This window comes from Quercus suber, unplaced genomic scaffold, assembly GCF_002906115.3.
Source record: "Quercus suber isolate HL8 unplaced genomic scaffold, Cork oak 2.0 scaffold_900, whole genome shotgun sequence".
Lineage (NCBI taxonomy): Eukaryota > Viridiplantae > Streptophyta > Magnoliopsida > Fagales > Fagaceae > Quercus > Quercus suber.
In genome coordinates, this window is record NW_027070325.1 from 15,432 (window position 1) to 24,892 (window position 9,461).

The 9,461-nt window shown below is 34.9% G+C and overlaps 1 long non-coding RNA gene across 1 annotated transcript; it reads left to right on the top strand.

Annotated features, from left to right (window-relative positions):
• Positions 1-1,278: 1,278 nt before the first annotated feature.
• On the top strand, positions 1,279-8,941 carry LOC136065251 (uncharacterized). The gene is made up of 3 exons (XR_010626883.1): positions 1,279-1,456; positions 3,086-6,882; positions 8,525-8,941. It is a non-coding gene; the product is annotated as an uncharacterized LOC136065251 (long non-coding RNA).
• Positions 8,942-9,461: the final 520 nt, after the last annotated feature.

Below are 9,461 nucleotides of genomic sequence, written 5' to 3' on the forward strand. Positions count from 1 at the left end.
TGAAAATCATAACTGTTAGGACATATGTGAAACTTGTTAGAACATATGTTATTGTAAATTGGCTATTCCTTTGACAAAACGTACTTTATTTGTAATTGGGTAAATCTAGGATGTGTTTAATACTTCAAGGAACAAGAGTTCAAATCTAGTATTGAAGTCATGCAAATTTGTCCAAGAAACAAGTGAATAAGTGTTGTTCATTAACGCTCGATAGATAGCTCGACAGATAAATCTAGTGAGGTTTAATGTTTAATTCTTAAGATCTCTTGACAGAAGCTGTATCTATCGAGAATTATGAAATTCAGATTTCCAGATTTGTTTTTCATGCATATCCAAGTTATTTGTGTAAAATTTCTTTTCTCATAACCCTAGACATATATAAGAATTATTTTAAGGGCCGTTTAAGGTGATGCAACTTGATGCAAAGTGATTATTCACTCAATTGTGACTGGAGACAATTTGCCCTAGTTCATCTTTCTCTTGAAGAAGCTGCTGCGTCTTTACGCTAAGGGTTTTGTAACTAATGAGCTTCTTGATCTTCATCATTTGGATGAACTGAAAAACTTTGCAGCTAACATTTTTCTCAAGTTGGCGTGTTAGTTATGTACTTGGATCTATGCATCGATTGGTTAGTCATGTACTGGGAGCCGTGCATTGCAAGAAGAGATTGTTACTACATTACAAGTCCAATTGTGTATTGGGATAAGGGTTCAACTGATATTAGGTACTGAGATTCCTTTTACTTGTAACTGCTTGTTTTGATAATAGTGGATTCTCAAGAGCGGTGACCTTAAATTCACCTGGTAGAGTTTTGTCTCAGTAGTTTTCCCCATTCATAAACAAATCATCTGTGTCAAATTTATTTTTCGCTACTTTTAACTTAGTTAATGATTTGTTTGTGCTACGTACCTCGCTTATTGCATGTAATTGAATCTAATTAATTGCACTTGGCTAAAGTAATTGATTAAGATACCAAAAGGGTCAATACATTCTTGGCCTATCAATAATTTAACAATCTCCTCCTTTGGCTATTCCGTGACAAAATACCCTAAAGCAGACTCTAGACTTAAACGTGAGTTTGGGAATAATGGCAAAACTCATTATAACGTCCCAGTCACAAAAAAAAAAAAAAAAAGAAAAAAAAAGAAAAAAAAGAAAAAAAAAAAGAGAAAGTTGAAAAGTTAGATTTTTTTTGGGTCTCACATGCTCCCACCTACCCCACCCTTCCCCACCACTCGTTTTTCACTCTTATCTCTTTATCTCTTTGACCGGCTAAAGCTCCTTACCTCACCTTTCTTCCTTTTTCTTCTTTTCTATTTTCGGTCTAACACTCCTCTCCACTGCCTCACACTCTCCCATCGGTACCTCTATGTCACCATCTCCACCATCATTTTTCCGGCAATGTCACCGGAAAATCCTTAAGAACCTTTAAGCACCTTCACATCTTTTATTTGAGGTAAATATTTCTAATATTTTTGGTAGGTTTATATGCTTTTGCTTGAGGGTTTTTTTTTTTAAATATATCTAAGCTTTAATAATGATACCCATGTGATTTTGAGCATTGGAAGTAATATTTGTGTTTATATGTATGGGTTTTGTATTGGTGGAATTATTTGATGATGGGTTTATGGTTTGTGCTAATGATGACTACCTAAGGTTTATGTATGTGTGAAAATTTGGGGTTTTGAGTTATAACATAGATGGTTGTAAATCCAATTTTTCCATTGCTATTGGGTTATTTGGAGTTAGTTGAAGTTCTAAATTTTTTTTTCTTGGAGGATATTTTGATTTTGCTTTCATGGTTCCTTATTGATGAGTTAAATTTTATGGAACTAGTCATAATGTTGAGATGATATTAAATGGGTTAACTTTATAATTGGAGTTTATGCCTTGTGAATCAATTTGTTAGAAACTTTGGAAGTGGAATATATTATTATTGATGAGGTTAAATACTAGGCTTGCCTAATTAAGTGTTTATTTGGCAATTCCTAAATTGGAGCTAGATACAATTTTAAGCTTTATGCTTATTTGTTAGGTTTGCTTGATATTGTTGAGGTTCTAGCTAATCTCTTTGGAGTTGGAGAATTAGGCTTTTTGGGTTGCAAGTAAGTAGCTTTTTAATGGGATTTTTGAAAAATAAACATGTTGCATAAATGTTGTTTTTAGGTTAGACACGCTTTTGGAAACTACCTATGGAAACTATATTTTCCTAAAAACTATTGTGTCGTAACCTTAATATATATATATATATATATATGATTATATATGAAAATGCATCATATTTGGTATTACATTTGGGGAAATGATGAATTTGTTGATATGGAAAAATGAGCATCTTTTATTTAACCTTTGATAAGGAAATCTTGGAAGAGAAGAATGAACGTTGTGAAAGACAAGAATGAAGTTAAAACTTACAAACTTTGTAGAAGTTAGATTATTTAAGTTTTTCTGAAACTACCTAGATATATACTATGTGTTTAAAGTATATGTAACCTGTGACTTATGTGGTTTTAACACCATGTCATGTGATATCTCGGTGATCACCCGATTTGGTTTCGTAGTCTTTTTGACAACAGATCAAATCTAGGTTAGTGCCCTTTCACTTTGGATGACGCTTCTTCCCTGCTCCCATGGGGGGAAGGTTTCTTGATTGTGTGTGGGTGAGGTTGCTGCCCATGGGGCAAGAGACCACATGCAAGAGAGTCCTATTTGACCGCTCTTTCTGCGCCCATGGGGGGAGAAAAACCTTGACGAGTATGGGTAGGCTCTGTCCATGGGGCAAGAGTTGCATACCAGAGAGGACAATATCATGCCAGTTGTGAATGGTGGATCCCCTGACGGTCTATGTAGTAGTATGGTATATTTGTGATAATTTACCTTATGTTAGATATTATGGCTTTGGAAATTATATTTTGGTGCTCACAGATTATAGTATGTAATTTCAAGGTATTTATTTGAGAAACTTTGTGTTTCATTATTTAATCATTCTTGTCGCATTATTATTATTGAAGATGAAACTTGCATTTCCCCTACCCCCATTAATTATGCTACTTACTGGGCCTTATCTCATCCCACCCTTTAATAGTTTTTCAGAGTAATTAGTTATACCTTGGATATGAAACTTACTTCTTGGTGATGATTGAAGTGCTATGTTAAATTTGGAGACTTTTGCGGTAAATGGTTGGTGACTCGATTTTGCTATGTTCAACGAGACTTTAATTAAATCTATTGGAGGTTGGTCACTTGAGGTTTGTTTGCCTTAGACGTGGTAGGCCTAGGCTCGATATTAAGATTCCTTATTCTTGATAAGATTTGACTTTGTGTAATCCAAGAGTTTTGTATTATATATTCATGTATTATGTGGAGGCACATGATTTTTAGCTATTGTTTGTAAATGTGTTATAGAGCTTTGATTGTAATTGGAGATTTTAGTATGGTTATATATTCTACCCTTCGGATGTATTTCTCATGCTTTGGACCCTTTTTGGTTTGGGGCGTGACAGTTATGGTATCAGAACTTAGGTTATGATTCTGTTGACTTTTGAAAATATGAATTGATTTTGATCTAAGTCAAAGCATTAGGGGTTTGATGAATTCTTTATTTTGTACTTTCGTTTCAGCTTTCACCTGCTATTCCTTTTTCCTTATCTATCTTTTCTATGCTAACCTTCTATGTTGCCTTGTGATTTACTTGCTTGTTTCTTGGGTATAGGTATAAGTACTTTGGTACACTATACCTCCTAAAAAGAAAGCACGTAAAGTAAGGTATGTGGATGAGGTTACAGCTCCAGAGCATGGCCTTAGGCAATGCCAAGAGCATGAGAGATTTGTCACTCTTGGTGGTGGTGAAATTGATGAGGTGGCAAACAGGATCTATGCTAAGATTGCTAGATGGTCAAGGTGGTGAGCATAGGTAGGAGGGTTATTCTTTTGGGGAGTTCCATAAGCAAAACCCTCAAACTTTTAATGGTGAACCTGACCCAATGGCAGCAGAAAATTGGTTGCTAAAGATGGAAAAGTTATTGAGAGCCCTGAACTTGTTGGTTTCAACCCTTGTTGGTGATACTTTAATGACTAATCTTGTGCTTAAGTATTGTATACTTTGTATTGAGGGTAGAGAGTTATTGGCTGACTTGGTGTTATTAGATATGCATGATTTTAATGTCATTTTGGGCATGGATTGGTTGGCTTCTTACCATGCAGGTGTGCATTGTTTTGAGAAAAAAAAAAGGGTCTATGAGGTTATGTATTGATTACCATGAGCTAAATAGAGTTATCATTAAGAATAAATATCATTTGCTTCGTATTGATGACCTATTTGGTCAGTTGCAAGGAGCACAAGTCTTTTCTAAGATTGATCTTCGTTCTGGTTACCACTAGTTGAAGATTAAGGGTGAGGATATACCAAAGACGGCCTTTCGGACTAGATATGGTTATTATGAATTTTTGGTGATGCCGTTTGGATTAACTAATGCCCTTGCTACTTTTATGGATTTGATGAATAGGGTATTTCATGAGTACTTGGATCAATTTGTCATTGTGTTCATTGACGATATTTTGATTTATTCTAAAAGTCAAGAAGAGCTTGAACAACACTTGAGGATTCTTTTACATAATACTAAGAGAAAGTGGTTTGTTAAATTGAGGAAGTGTGAATTTTGATTGGATCAAGTAGTGTTGTTATGTGATCTCTAAGGATGGAATTACATTGGATCTTAGTAGGATGTAAGAATCATGAGAAAGATTTCCCCATATGACTTGGAGTTAGTTGCAGTTGTGTTTGCTTGAAAATTTGGAGCTATGATTTGAATGAAAGATATGATATTTGTATGGATCATAAAAATTTAGAGTATTTATTTAACCGGAATGAGCTAAATATGGGACAATGGAGATGGCTTAATTGTTTAAGGACTATGATTGCCCTATTAACTATCACCTTCGTAAGGTTATGTCATTATTGGTGCACTTAGTAGAGAGTCTTCGATTATTTTTCAGCTGCTTTGCATACAACTTAAAGGAAATTATTTGGGATCTTGAAAGGATGGAGATTGAGGTTGTTATGGGCCATTCTGAGGCCTACCTGGCTAGTTTGAGTGTTCAACCAACTTTGGGTAGAAAGAATTAAATTGTCACGGGCTAATGACTCACATTTAAAGAAAATCGCGGATGAAGTGCATAGTGGAAAGAAATTTGAAATTTCTATTTCTGAGGATGGTGTTTTGAGATTTGGGAGTAAACTTTGTGTGCCAAATGATTTATTGATTAAAAAGGAGATTCTAGAGGAAGCACACTATTCCCCATATACAATACATTGGCTAGTACAAAGATGTACTATGATCTTCGTGAAAACCTTTGGTGGAATAATATGAAAAGAGAGATTGCTCACTTTGTAGAGCAATGCTTGACTTGTCAGCAGGTTAAGGTGTTGCACTGGCGACCCTCAGGTTCGTTGCAACCACTTCCTATTCCCTAATGGAAGTGGGAGAAAATTTCTATAGATTTCATTTCAGGATTGCCGAGATCTCCTAAGGGTTATAATGCTATTTGGGTGATTGTTGAAAGAATGACAAAATTAGCTCATTATCTCCCTATTTAGATGAACTATTCCCTTGATCAGTTAGCTCAACTTTATGTTGATGAGATTGTGGGACTTCATGATGTACCTACTTCTATTGTTTCAGATAGAGATCCAAGGTTTACTTCTTATTTTGGGGTGGTGTGCAAAAGGCCTTGGGTACTAGATTTGATTTTAGCACAGCTTTCCATCCTCAAACAGTTGGATAGTTTGAAAGGACTATTCAAGCTTAAGAAGATATGTTGAGAGCATGTGTTTTGGATTTTAAAGAGAGTTGGGCTAGTCACTTACCTTTGGTAGAGTTTGCTTACAATAATAGTTACCATTCAAGTATTGAAGCAGCACCTTATGAGGCTTTGTATGGGAGAAAGTATAGATCCCCAATTTGTTGGGATGAGGTTGGAGAACCAAAATCTTGGGGCCAGAGATTATTCAGAGGACTTGTGAAAAGGTGAATATGATTTGTGATCAACTACAAGTAGCCCAAAGTAGACAAAAGAGCTATTATGACATTAAAGGGAAGGCTTTAGAACTTGAAATTGGAGATAAAGTTTTCCTACAGGTTGCACCAATGAAAAGAGTAATGAGATTTGGTCAGAAGGGTAAGTTAAGCCCTAGGTTTGTAGGGCCTTTTAAGGTCTTGGAGAGAGTGGACGAAGTTGCATATAGAATTGCCCTACCACCGGTCCTATCAGGAATTCATAATGTTTTCCATGAGTCTATGTTAAGGAAATACATTCCTGACCCTTCATATGTATTGAGCTATGAGCCTATTCAGATTAGAGATGATTTGTCATATGAAAAAATTCCGGTAGAGATTTTGGATCGTCAAGAGCAAGTCTTACGCAATAGAACAATATCTTGAAGGAAGAATCATTCGGTGAAAGAGACATCTTAAGAGCTTGAGGACTTTATGTTGTCAAGATACCCAAACCTTTTTCAGGATCAAGGTATGTAAAATTTTGAGGACAAAATTTTTATAAGATGGGAAGAATGTAATGTCCCAGTCACCAAAAAAAAAAAAAAAGAAGAAGTAGAAAAGTCAGATTTTTTATGGGTCTCACATGCTCCCACCTACCCCACCACTCATTTTTCACTCTTATCTCTTTATCTCTTTGACCGGCTAAAGCTCCTCACCTCACCTTTCTTTCTTTTTCTTCTTTTTTATTTTTTGTCTAACATTCCTTTCCATTGCCCCACACTCTCCCACCGGTACCTCCATGTCACCATCTCCACCATCATTTTTCCGACAATGTCACCGGAAAATCCATAGGAACCTCTAAGCACCTTCACATCTTTTATTTGAGGTAAATATTTCTAATCTTTTTGGTGGGTTTATATGCTTTTGCTTGAGGCTATTTTTTTTATCTAAGCTTTAATAATGATACCCATGTGATTTATAAGCATTGGAAGTAATATTTGTGTTTATATGTATGGGTTTTGTATTGGTGGAATTATGACAAGTGAGTTTATGGTTTGTGCTAATGATGACTACCTAAGGTTTATGTATGGTGGAAAATTTGGGGGTTTTGAGTTATAACATATGATGGTTGCTAAATCCAACTTTTCCATTGCTATTGGGTTTATTTGGAGTTAGCTGAAGTTCTAAATTTTTTGTCTTGGAGGATATTTTGATTTTGCTTTCATGGGTTCCTTATTGATGAAGTGTAAATTTTATGGAAACTAGTCATAATGTTAGAGATGATATTAAATGAGTTAACTTTATAATTGGAGTTTATGCCTTGTGAATCAATTTGTTGAGAAACTTTGGAAGTGGAATATATTATTATTGATGAGGTTAAATACTAGGCTTGCCTAATTAAGTGTTTATTTGGCAATTCCTAAATTGGAGCTAGATACAATTTTAAGCTTTATGCTTATTATGTTAGGTTTGCTTGATATTGTTGAGGTTCTAGCTAATCTTCTTTGGAGATTGGAGAATTAGGCTTATTACGGGTTGCAAGGTAAGTAGTTTTTTAATGGGATTTTTGAAAAATAAACATGTTGCATAAATGTTGTTTTTAGGTTAGACACGCTTTTGGAAACTACCTATGGAAACTATATTTTCCTAAAAACTATTGTGTCGTAACCTTAATATATATATATATATATATATATGATTATATATGAAAGTGCATCATATTTGGTATTGCATTTGGGGAAATGCATGAATTTGTTGATGTGGAAAAATGAACATCTTTTATTTAACCTTTGATAAGGAAATCTTGGAGACAAGAATGAAGTTGAAAACCTTACAAACTTTGTAGAAGTTAGATTATTTAAGGTTTTTCTGAAACTACCTAGATATATACTATGTGTTTTAAAGTATATGTAACCTGTGATCTTATGTGGTTTTAACACCATGTCATGTGTGATTTCTCGGTGATCACCCGATTTGGTTTCAGTCGTCTTTGTGACAACAGATTTAGATCTAGGTCAGTGCCCTTTCACTTTGGATGACGCGTTCTTCCCTGCTGCCCATGGGGGGAAGAGGTTCCTTGATTGTGTGTGGGTGAGGTTGCTGCCCATAGGGCCAAGAGACCATATGCAAGAGAGGTCCTATTTGACGTGCTTTCTCTGTTGCCCATGGGGGAGAGAAAAACCTTGACGGTATGAGTGAGGTTGCTGTCCATGAGGCCAAGAGTTTGTATACTAGAGAGGACAATATCATGCCAGTTGTGAATGGGTGAATCCCCTGATCGGTCTATGTAGTAGTATGGTATATTTGTGATAATTTACCTTATGTTAGATATTATGGCTTTGGAAATTATATTGTTGGTGCTCACAGATTATAGTGTATAATTTCAAGGTATTTATTTTGAGAAACTTTGTGTTTCATTATTTAATCATTCTTGTCACATTATTATTATTGAAGATGAAACTTGCATTTCCCCTACCCCCATTAATTATGCTACTTACTGGGCTTTAGCTCATCCCACCCTTTAACAGTTTTTCAGAGTAATTAGCTATACCTTGGATATGAAGCTTACTTCGTTGGTGATGATTGAAGTGCTATGTTAAATTTGGAGACTTTTGCGGTAAATGGTTGGTGACTCGATTTTGTTATGTTTAACAAGACTTTAATTAATTCTATTGGAGGTTGGTCACTTGAGGTTTGTTAGCCTTAGACGTGGTAGGCCTAGACTTGATATTAAGATTCCTTATTCTTGATAAGATTCTGACTTTATGTAATCCAAGAGTTTTGTATTACATATTCATGTATTATGTGAAGGCACATGATTTTTAGCTATTGTTTGTAAATGTATTATAGAGCTTTGACTTGTAATGTGAAGATTTTAGTATGGTTGTATATTCTTATCCTATGGAAAAGAAAAGAAAATAAAGATCTCTTATAGTTTGTTTTGCCAAAAAGGAAAAATCTACAGGTATCCTTCAGATGTATTTCTCATGCTTTGAACCATTTTTGGTTTGGGGTGTGACACTCACTCACACTTGAATCTAGAAGTTGTGATGAACTTGGAACGTATATACATGTAACCTGAAACACTTGCACAAAACACATTAGACTCTCAAGGTAAAGCAAGTAATAAAAGGACAAATATAATGTAACAAGTAAATTGTGATCAAGTAAACATGATGTGAAACATATGAAAAAATTGATCATACACCAAAATTGTCATATAGAAATGACTATAATGATCACGTAGCAAAGCAAATGATCATCCGAATATACATTCAATTAAGTACAATAGCATAAGAATGTATACTTGTCTAACACACAACTGATGCAAGAGCACTAAAGCAAGAAGCATTAGGTTTAAATTGCATCAAGGATACAAGATCCAACAAGGGCACAAGAGTACTAAAGAAAATTCAAAACATTAACTAAAAGTACTAAGCTACATAAGTAAGAGTACATAAAGAA